This window comes from Malus domestica, chromosome 12, assembly GCF_042453785.1.
Source record: "Malus domestica chromosome 12, GDT2T_hap1".
In the NCBI taxonomy this organism is placed as follows: Eukaryota; Viridiplantae; Streptophyta; class Magnoliopsida; order Rosales; family Rosaceae; genus Malus; species Malus domestica.
The window spans coordinates 21,681,685-21,694,032 of record NC_091672.1 but is presented as its reverse complement, the minus strand read 5'-3'; positions in this window follow the sequence as shown (position 1 = coordinate 21,694,032).

The following is a 12,348-nucleotide window of genomic DNA, read 5'->3' as shown; positions in this document are numbered from 1 at the left end:
ATCATTATGGTTTGAAATGTGATGTTGAGATGTTGAAGTCTCAGCAATAGGGACATGTGTAGTGGTCTGCAATGGCAGTGGTGGATCCATATGTTGAGCACTTGGTTCTTGAGATTGCTGAGAAAATAAAATGTTGGAAGGAATGGTTATTGGCAAAACCAAAGGTGTTGCATCATTATTATTCGATTGCTCCATTTCTTCAAAGGTATAGTATAGTTGCTCTTTGAGTAAGAATTATATAAACCAAAATCTACCACAAACTTGGCATTAATGATTTCAACCAATCTTGTGTGAGAGTGTGGACAATAAAACCTAAAACCCTGGGATTTTTCTGGATAGCCTACAAAATAACAACCTGTAGTTCTGAGATCCAACTTTTTCTCCATTGGATTATACAATCATGCTTCACATTTGCATCCCCAGCTGTGTAAATGTGCAAGACTTGGTCTTCTACCTGTTCATAATTCATAAGGTGTTGATTCAACTGCTTTACTTGGCACCCTATTGAGAATATAATTTGCAGTCTTAATGGCTTCTCCCCATAAGAATTCTGGAAGTTGTGAGTGTGAAAGCATGTTTCTGACCATGTCTTTAAGAGTGTGGTTCCTTCTTTCTACAACACCATTTTGAGATGGTGTTCCTAGTGTAGTATACTATGCTACAATCCCCTCTTGCTGCAAGAATAAAGCAAATAGTCCTTTTTGTTGTCCCATTGTTGTATACCTTCCAAAATACTCACCTCCCCTATCTGATCTTACTACTTTAATTTGTTTCCCTAGTTGTTTTTCCACTTCTAGTTTATAAATTGTAAAACAATTGAGCACTTGTGATTTTTTAGATATCAAATACAAATAAGTGTACCTAGAGTAGTCATCTATAAAGAGGACAAAGTAACGGTTGCCACAAATCGTCCTTGTTGGAAATGGACCACAAACATCGGTGTGAATGATTTCTAATAGACTTTGACTTCGAGTGGAACTACTCTTCTTAACTGATGTAGTGGTTTTTCCTTTAAAACAATCAATGCAAGCTTCAAAATCATCAACATTTAAATTATGTAGTACTCCCATTTTCATTAATCTCAGCATTCTTTCCTTTGAGATGAATCCTAATCTTCGATGCCATAACATGGAAGAATCAATATCAGTGGCAAATCTCTTAGGAGCTAATGTTTCCACATTGAGACATTCATGAAAATAAGAACATTGTAACTGCCAAAGGTCTTCATTGAGTGATGCATAACCAAGCAAATTGTCATATTGATTTTTGAAAAAATCAAATACAATTGTCATCACCATTGAAAGAAAAACCATCCCTTACAAACTTTGAAGCTGAAAGTAAGTTCCTTCGCATAGAAGGTACATAAAGGACATTATTCAACACTAAAACATAACCAAAAGAAAGTTTTAACATGAGTTGACCAACTGACTCAACAATGACTTTGTTTCCATTTCCAACATAGACATTGTAATGCTTCTTACTTTGGTCTATCATGTTTTGAAATCCCTGCAATGAATTAGTGATATGGACAGAACAACCAGTGTCAAACAACCATGAGTGTTGAGGAATAAAAACCATGTTTGATTCTACTGTAACAAAGACATTTATGATTGCAATACCTTTCTTAATGATCCAAGCTTTAAATCCAGCACAATCCTTTCTCAAATGCTCAGTGGAGCCACATAAATGACACTTTTTAAGATTTATTTTATTGAATCTAAGACCAGTGCTAGTGGAGGTAAGATCAGACTTAACAGTTATAGCAGAATTGGAAGCATGTTTCTTGGAACCAAGATAAGGAGAACCTGACTTAGTTGCAGCTTTGCCAATCTTGAGTGTTGTAGGTTTGCTTGTTCCAAAAACTTTCCCATTTCCTTTCCTATACTGCACCAGATTCACAGTTTCGTGCTTGCTCTTCTCCATTTTCTCCTATTCTTGACAACAAATAGAGATCAACTCATGGATCTCCCATGTTTCTTTCTGAGTATTATAACTCACTTTGACCTGTTCATAATCATTGGGCAAAGAGTACAAGGCCAAATGAACAAGAAATTGATCTGCTATGTTTACATCCATTGCATTGAGCTTGTTAGACAAATTGACAGGCTTAAGCAGATGCTCTCGAATGCTCCCCACACCATCGAACTTGGCATTAATCAAGTCTGAGAGATATACCCCAGTTTCAGCCTTATCATATCTTGTATACTTTTCTTCAATCTTGGCCATATATTGCTTTGCTAAGTCATAATTTTGAATGCCACCTCTGATGTGTTCTTCCATGGACATTTGCATGACTAACAAGGACATCTGATTAGCCCTTTCCCACTTGGAAAAAATTTCTTTCTCAGCAACTGTACTAGAGTATGTTAACGTAGATGGCTGAGTTTGAGTGAATGCAATGCTGAATTCCAGCTACCAAGATGCATTTCAATCTGTTGCTTCCAGGTCTTAAAGTTGTTGCCATTTAACTTCTCAATGTTTATAAGATTGAGCATGTTAAAACCTGCCATTAGGGTATGTAAAGATTCATTAAGTTGTGACTAATGAATGAAAACTGAAGTTCAATGTCACACTCAAAAACTATGGATCCAATCACACTTTTGAGCAAGAGATTGTCCATATAATCAAAAGTATGAATCTTATACATTTGCATAGCCAAATATAAACACCAAAGTACATATAAAGTAATGTCTTTGGACAAGAATAAGCATATATATGTCTCGGGTTTCATAACTCACTATACATCAACTTATAGCTAATCCCAATAAATAGTTTCTTTGGAAAATACTTTACTTGTTAGTGCCTTCAAATTGCTTACCGTTCATCTTTATTGAAACTCACGAAATCAAAATAGTAGTCTTACCATTTTGGTGATCTCTACTAAATATTTCATGAAATCATTGAACAATACCATTATATCTCTTAATAATATGACAGTGTGTGGCCATAAAAATGCGCAACAATTATGATTATATATTTGATAGTCATGAAAGTCCCAAAATAAATAAAACATTGAACACAGCATGATGGAAATGTGTTTATATCACAAACATAACTTAAGCTAGATGATATCATCGAATTATGCAGCGGAAAAGAATTGCAAAAGTATACATATGATCATAAATGAGTCCAAAATTAAAGTTCACAGGCTCTGATACCACATGTAAAGCTTCCTAACCCTCACACCAATACCGTGGGGGTGTAAATGGGTTTTCAAGTTAAAGCGTAAGTCCGATGGTTCGAACAAACGATATAATGTGCAACTCGTTGCCAAGGGGTTTCATCAGCAAGCTGGGGTTGATTTTTTCGAGACCTTCAACCCCGTTGTCAACCCATCTACGTACAATTCGGACAGTTCTAAGTCTTGCTATTTCTTTTGGGTGGTCTCTTCATCAACTAGACGTTAAAAATGCGTTCCTTCATAGTTCCCTCATGGAGGAGGTGTACATGTCGCTGTAAACCTTTATATGTGGAACTGAAATTTAATCAACTAAATATTTGGACTATATGCTAATATGATGGATTAGTATAATCCCACTAATATAAACTAATAAGAACACATAACACTTACTTGCAGAGTTTGCCATAATGATCAGAAAGCAAGCAACGATATAATGCTAATAAAACTAGGATTTGCAGTAGTGAGTTTACTGCAGAAAGTTATGGGAATAAAGGCTGTGTTCTTCTCTTCTCTGGTACTTGAATACATTCTACAAACGATGGGGAATGTATATATTGAACTGGTGTCCGAGAAGAGAGACCATGCAGCAGTCTTATCGCACAAAACCATAATTGTTCCATCCATTGTGGGTGCAGTTATGTCACGATGAGTAGAGATTGTAACCTACTCATCCTCTTGAGTTTATGCAGTAGTGACTTCCCTTTTTAAGTGTTCTATCATGATTAAAACACATAATATAAGTCCATAAATAATATAAGTCCATTAGGTTTTCATTACACATACAATAGCATGGTTTTGTTACAACTCACATTATCAAAAAATCTTACAGTCGCAGCCTCCACGATTTATTGACTCTAGTCGTCCTAACTTTGTGTGTAAATTACATAAAGCCATTTATGGGCTCAAGCAAGCCCCTCGTGCTTAGTTCCAACATCTCAGTACATTTCTCATACAATTCGGTTTCGTTCATAGTCGTGTAGATGACTCCATGTTCACCTTTCATAACGGTCCCGTCATTCTCGTCTTTCTTCTATACGTGGACGACATTTTTTGATTGGTAACTCTCTAACTTTAATTCAGTCGTTTGTTCACACATTGGGACTTGAATTTGAACTTAAAGATTTGGGTAAGTTACATTATTTTTTGGGGTTGAGGTCACCTATGTAAGGGCTGGTTTGGTATTGCTGTGCTTTGAAAAAAAACTGTTTCTGTTGTGCTGTGAGAATAAGCGGATGTGAAATAAAGTTGTAGAGTGTTTGGTAAATTTTTTTGTAAAATTGCTTTTGAAAAAAAAAAGCAGTATTATAGTGTTTGGTAAACTTTTATGTAAAACAAATGTGAAAAAAAGCCGGTTTTTCAAAGCTGGGTTTTGCAGCTTCTTGTTTTTTGTTTTTTTCCACCCAAAACTGTGAAAAAAAGCTGAAGCTGAATATTTACTAAATACAGAAAAAGCTCCTAGGTTTTTTTTATACTAGTTTTTTTTCAGAATCACCTCAATACCAAATCAGGCCTAAATGTGGGACTTCGGTTGACATAGACCAAGTATACTCTTGACTTCCTGAAACACAGCAACATGCTTGAATGCAAATCATGCCTTACTCCTATTGCTGCCAAATCCCAACTTTCGGCACACTCAGGAACCCACTTACCTAATACCACCGGTTATCGTCAGCTAGTTGGTGGCCTTCCATATCTCACGTTAATTCGACCGGACATTGCCTTTGCCATTCAAAATGTCTCTCAATTTATGGGGTGTCCCACTTCTGAGCATATGGATGCTGTGAAACACATTTTGCGGTATCTCAAAGGTTCTCTGGGTATGGGCAATTGCTTATCTCTGTTGTGCTAAGATAGCACCAAACCCGTTGGAACCAACTCTTGATAACCCACAGGAAATATATCAAATGAAATGCAAGAACAAAATATTAAAGACACCAAGATTTTAACGAGGTTCCTCAACAGTCAGTGTAACTGGAGTACATCCTCGGAGCAGTAGGAGCTCACCCAATAATCTACTATCAACCAAATGGGAGTTTACAAAGTGTTGGCAATCTCACAACCCAAATAACCCAATACACCCAATAACTCTCACACTCTAAAGAAACAAATAGAGAAAGAAATATCGTGATTAATTTCTTCTCTATACAAAGCTCAAAGCTATTACAACAATAACACTTTGATGGAGTGAGAACTATCCAATGAAAGGAACAACAACTCCTTCTCTCAAAATGGTACTGCAGCAGTACCTTCTTTCTCTCTCTCTCTTCTCTTCGGCTCACCAATTTTCTGCTCACTTAAAAAAACCAAAAGGCAGCAGCTTCCTTATCATAATATAACCATTCATTCAAGTCACCCCGTGACTTCCCATGGACCAAGAAAACTTTAGACAAAGTGCTTTTCTTTTCCCTAAAACAAGGAAGAAACATCATAATGTTGTCCCTTTTTCTTTTCCTTTTTTTTTTAATAGCCGAAAGTTGTTTGTTTGGCCATAATTCAACAATCTCCACCTTGGCCAAATTCCGAAAACACCATGATAAGCCAACCAACACAATCAACACAAAAATCACTCCCAAACACTAGCAAGAGAACAACTCATGCCGAGCCAAATGCTCCAAAACTCCTACTGCTCAACGCCTTCTTTATATAGGCATAATGTGAGCCAAGTTCAAACAGTGAACAAACTTGGCTACACCAACAACCTTAGTCAACATATCAGCGGGGTTGTCTTTAGTTGGAATCTTCTGGAGAATGATTTCCCCTTCACCAACAATTTCACGAACAAAGTGATAACGCACATCTATGTGCTTGGTCCTCGCATGATGAACCTGATACTTAGCCAAATAAATGGCACTCTGACTATCACAATGTACCTCCACCTGCTTCTGATCAACCCCCAAATCTCTAATCAGCCCATGTATCCAAATGGCCTCCTTTATAGCTTCAGCAACTGCCATATATTCAGCCTCTGTAGTAGACAAGGCAACAGACGACTGCAAAATGGACCTCCAACAAACTGGCCCTTTAGCCATAGTAAACACATAGCCTGTAGTAGACTTCCTTCCATCCAGATCACCTGCATAATCTGAATCAACATAACCAACTGCAAAATGACCAATACCAGAGTCATCTCTCTCAAAGCATAAACCAACATCTCGAGTACCATGGAGATACCTCAATATCCACTTAGCTGCTTGCCAATGTTCTTTACCTGGATTATGCATATATCGACTCACCATGCCAACTGCATGAGCAATATCCGGTCTAGAGCATACCATTGCATACATCAAACTACCAACCAAATTTGCATATGGTATATTTTTCATTTGCAGCTTCTCTTTATCATTTTTAGGACATTGTAGAGAACTCAATTTAAAATGAGGAGCCAAAGGGGTACTAACCGGTTTGGTTGAATCATGAACTCCAAACTTCCGAATCAACTTCTCAAGGTATTGTCTTTGATTCAAACTAACCAAACCCTTCTCTCTATCTCTAGTGATCTCCATGCCAAGGATCTTCTTCGCTTCACCAAGATCCTTCATCTCAAACTCATTCTTCATTTGCTTCTTCAATTTTTCAATCTCTTCAACATTTTTTGAGGCAATCAACATATCATCAACATATATCAACAAATAAATGAAAGACCCATCTTGCAACTTCTTGAAGTACACACAATGATCATATTGACTTCTAGAATAATTTTGGCCTCTCATAAATTTATCAAACCTCAAATACCATTGCCTTGGAGATTGCTTCAAGCCATAAAGTGATTTCTTCAATTTGCAAAACAAATTTTCCTTCCCTTTCACTATATACCTATCCGGTTGACACATATAAATCTCTTCATTCAAATCACCATGTAGGAAAGCCGTCTTCACATCGAGTTGCACAAGCTCAAGATCATATTGTGCAACAAGAGCTAACATAATACGAATTGAGGAATGCTTCACAACCGGAGAAAAGATTTCATTGTAGTCAATGCCCTCCTTTTGTGCATACCCTTTAGCAACTAATCTTGCTTTAAATCTCACATTGCTTTTCTCATCAGCATCTTCCTTCTTGGCATACACCCATTTGCAACCGATAGCTTTCTTGCCCTTAGGCAATTGAGCTAACTCCCAAGTCTTGTTCTTCAAGAGAGAATTCATCTCATCACCCATGGCATTGCACCACCTCTTCTTCTCCTCACTCTCAATGGCTTCCTCAAAATTGGATGGAATCTCTTCAGTGATAATAGGAAGAGCAAAAGCAACATAGTCACTATACCGAGCTGGCTTGGTAATTTGTCTCTTTCCTCTGTTCTTGGCAATAGACTCTTGAGGTGAAACTTGCTCTTCAACTTGAATAGAATCTTCAAGTTCAACTTCTTCAACATCCTCATGGTCTCCAACTTCTTCACTTGTAGTGACTTCAACATCAGCGGAAATAGGATTTGAAGTACCAGAGGCAACTTTCTCAAGCTCCACCTGTTGGACATCTTTCACATTCTTCTCAGAGACTTTGTACATACTTTCTTCATCAAATGTCACATCTTTACTGATTACAAGTTTTTTCATCTCTGGGCACCACAACCTGTAACCTTTGACACCACTACTAAAACCAAGAAAGATAGCCTTTTTGGCTCTAGGATCAAGTTTATTTTCAGTCACATGAAAATAAGCAGGTGAACCAAAAATACGGATATAGTCATAATCAGAAGAAGGTTTTCCAGTCCATACCTCCATTGGTGTCTTACCCTGAACAGCAGCTGAGGGTAACCGATTGATGATGTGACATGCATAATTAACTGCTTCTGCCCAAAATGACTTGCTTAAACCCGACTGGGACAACATACATCTAACCTTCTCAAGCAAGGTTCGATTCAATCTTTCTGCAACTCCATTTTGTTGTGGAGTTCCCCGAACACTGAAATGTCTCACAATTCCTTCCTCTTTGCAAACTTTAAAGAAAGGATCGGATGTGTATTCACCACCATTATCCGATCTCAAAATATTAATCTTTCTCCCAGTCTGGTTCTCAACCATTTTCTTCCAACCCAAGAAAATGTTTAACACCTCACTCTTGTGCTTCATAGTGTAGACCCAAGACCTTCTTGAATAATCATCAACAAAGGTCACGAACCAATGTCTACCACTCAAAGAGGGAGTCTTTGTAGGACCCTAAACATCCGAATGCACATAATCAAGAATGCCATTCGTCTGATGTACAGCAGTACCAAACTTCACTCTAGTTTGCTTCCCCAAGACACAATGCTCGCAAAAATCAAGCTTACAAGTCGTGGCACCTTTTAGAAGACCTTTTTTCACAAGCCCGTGTAGAGCTTTCTCACCGGCATGGCCTAATCTCATATGCCACAGTCTAGTAGTATCTGAATCAGATGTGCCCATATTTTCAGAGACTACAGATGCTTCACCTGTCACAGTGCTTCCCTGCAATAAATACAAATGGCCACATCTAGGAGCTTTCATCACAACAAGTGCACCATAAGTAACTTTCAATGTCTGTCCATCTGAATGAAACCTGAAACCCTTAGATTCCAAAGTACCCAAAGAAATAAGATTTTTCTTCAAATTCGGTACATACCGAACACCTGTCAACTCTTTAACCATGCCATCATGCAACTTCAAACGAACTGTACCAATCCCTTTTATTGTGCAAGGATTGTCATCTCCCATGAACACAACGCCACCATCAAACTCTTTCAAGCTTGAAAACCAATCCTTGTGAGGAGTCATATGATGAGTACAACCCGTATCCAACACCCACTTAATAGCACAATCAAATGATGAGGAAGTGGTTAAAGCAAAATCAGAAAAATCTGTTTCAACCTCAGCAACATTGGCTTCAGAACTTTCTTTGCCTTTGGTCTTCAATTTAGGACAATCTTTCTTCCAATGACCCTTATTATGACAAAAGGCACATTCATCCTTTTCCAAAGGTTTTCTACCTTTAGAGTTTCCTCTAGGTCGAGACTGTGATTTTTTCCTGCTAGAAAATGACCTCCTCTCTGATGATCTACCTCTAACAAATAAAGCTTCTGAGGTACTATCATGATTTTTATCTCTATGCCTCATTTCATAATTCATCAAGGCATTTGACACATCTTCAAATTTCACTGTTTCTTTACCATGCATAATAGTGGTAACAAAATGCTCATAAGAGTCTGGCAAGGAATTCAACAATATTAAGGCCTTATCTTCATCCTTAATATCCTCATCTAAATTTAACAAGTCGGCAATCAACTTATTAAAAGCATCAAGGTGTCTAATCATTTTTGTACCTTCTTTGTATTGGAAGCGGTAGAGCTTTTTCTTCAAGTGTAGCCGGTTCTCTGCACTCTTCGTCATATACTTGTCTTCCAATTTTTGCCACAACACACTTGCTACCGTCTCCCGCATCACAAAATACTTCTGAGTTTTTGCAAGGCACAACCGAATTGAAGAGCAAGCCCACAAATTTAATTTCTCCTATTCCGGCTTCGACATAGCTTCTGGCTTCTCTCCCAAAGCGGTAAGTAGATCTTGTTGAGCCAACACATCTTTGACCTCACATTGCCACATCCCAAAGTTGTTTGTGCCATCAAACTTTTCCACTTCGAACTTTGCATTTTGCACCGTAGTTCTTGCAAACCCGGAGCTGCTTCCAAAAGGATTTTCATCTTGCCCATCTAACATCTTTGGCAACTAGACAGTACCCAAGAGCAACCAGTGCTCTGATACCAATTGTTGTGCTAAGATAGCACCAAACCCGTTGGAACCAACTCTTGATAACCCACAGGAAATATATCAAATGAAATGCAAGAACAAAATATTAAAGACACCAAGATTTTAACGAGGTTCCTCAACAGTCAGTGTAACTGGAGTACATCCTCGGAGCAGTAGGAGCTCACCTAATAATCCACTATCAACCAAATGGGAGTTTACAAAGTGTTGGCAATCTCACAACCCAAATAACCCAATACACCCAATAACTCTCACACTCTAAAGAAACAAATAGAGAAAGAAATATCGTGATTAATTTCTTCTCTATACAAAGCTCAAAGCTATTACAACAATAACACTTTGATGGAGTGAGAACTATCCAATGAAAGGAACAACAACTCCTTCTCTCAAAATGGTACTGCAGCAGTACCTTCTTTCTCTCTCTCTCTTCTTTTCGGCTCACTAATTTTCTGCTCACTTAAAAAAACCAAAAGGCAGCAGCTTCCTTATCATAATATAGCCATTCATTCAAGTCACCCCGTGACTTCCCATGGACCAAGAAAACTTTAGACAAAGTGCTTTTCTTTTCCCCAAAACAAGGAAGAAACATCATAATGTTGTCCCTTTTTCTTTTCCTTTTTTTTTAATAGCCGAAAGTTGTTTGTTTGGCCATAATTCAACAATCTCCATGTCCACAACCCTTTTCATCTAGTTGCACACTCTGATGCGGATTGGGCAGGTTGCCCTGACACTCCGTTCCACCACCCGCTTCTGTATATTTTTGGGGAATAATTTAATTTCTTGCTGCTCCAAGAAACAACGAACAGTCTCTCGCTCGAGTACTGAGGCTGAATATAGGGCTCTTGCCTTCACAAGTGCTGATATGATATGGATCGTAAGTCTGTTTTACAAGCTCTGAGTTCCAGTTTCCAAACCAGTTTGATGCATTATGATAATTTGAGTGCAACAGACATAGTTGTCAATCCAGTGTTTCATGCTCGCACTAAGCATATCTTTGGATTTTGTTTTGTTCGGGAGCGTGTTGTGGCTGACAGTCACAAGGTTCAGTTCTTACCTTCCATCTCTCAGCTGGCTGATGTCTTCACGAAGGGACTCTCCAAGTAACGTTTCCAGCTGTTGTGTTCAAATTTAGTCTCCTCATCGGAGTCAAGTTTGAGGGGAAATGTTGATAAGGATAATGAGATGTTATTTTATTGTTTTATCCTTCTATTTATTTGAAATTCAAGTGTATCATAGTTATCTTATAAGACTCCTACATGCTAATTAGGGCTTATTTTGGGGTTTAATTTCCTGATATCATTCTTCTCACCAAGGAATAAAATATATAATGTACAAGAGTGATTTACAAGGAAAGAAACATCAAATAACTTAATTACAATCTGATTACAAGGACTCAAATAGGTAACTAAACTAATTACAAAGGGTCAACTCTCCAACATCCCCCTCAAGTTGGTGCATAAATGTCATTCATGCCCAACTTGACAAGAGAGTTGTAGAATGCTTGACTTGCAACAGATTTAGTTAAGATATCCGCCAATTGATCCTCTGACTTTACGAACGGGAATTGAATAATATTCCCATCCAACTTCTCCTTAATGAAGTGTCTGTCAACCTCCACATGTTTTGTGTGATCAGGTTGAATTGGGTTGTGTGAGATATCGATAGTTGCTTTATTATCACAAAATAAATCCGAGGCTGAATTCGAAAGATACCCGAGTTCACCAAGTAACCTCCGAAGCCATAATAGTTCATATACTCCTTTTGCCATACCCTTGTATTCCTTCTTTGCACTTGATAAAGCAACCACTTTCTGTTTCTTACTCTGCCAAGTCACTAAGTTTCCTCCCACAAATGTAAAGTAACCAGATGTGGACTGACGATCAGTAACGTTGCCTGCCCAATATGCATCAGTGTAACCCTCTATTCGGCAACGATCATTCTTGGAAAACATGATGCCTCTACCCGGTGAGGACTTCAGGTATCATAGGATGCGTTCAACTACACCCATATGTGCCTCATTCGGAGAATGCATAAATTGACTAACAACACTTACTGTGTATGCAATACCAGGCCTGGTGTGAGATAAATAAATTAACCTCCCAACTGACCTTTAATAACGATCTTTGTTAGTGGAAACTTGATCAGGGTGCACGACAAGATGGTGATTTTGGACTATGGGGGTGTCAGCCAGTTTACAATCAAGCATTCCAGTTTCAGCTAATAAGTCTAGAACATATTTTCTTTGAGATAGAAATATACCATGTATAGATTGAGCTACTTCTATCCCTAAGAAATATTTCAAACCACCAAGATCTTTCATCTCGAACTCAGTTGCTAGGTAATCTTTAAGCCTTGAGATTTCATCTTTGTCATCACCCGTAACAATCATATCGTCCACATAGATGATAAGTACCGTCAATTTTCCCATTCGACGTTTCAAGAAAAGTG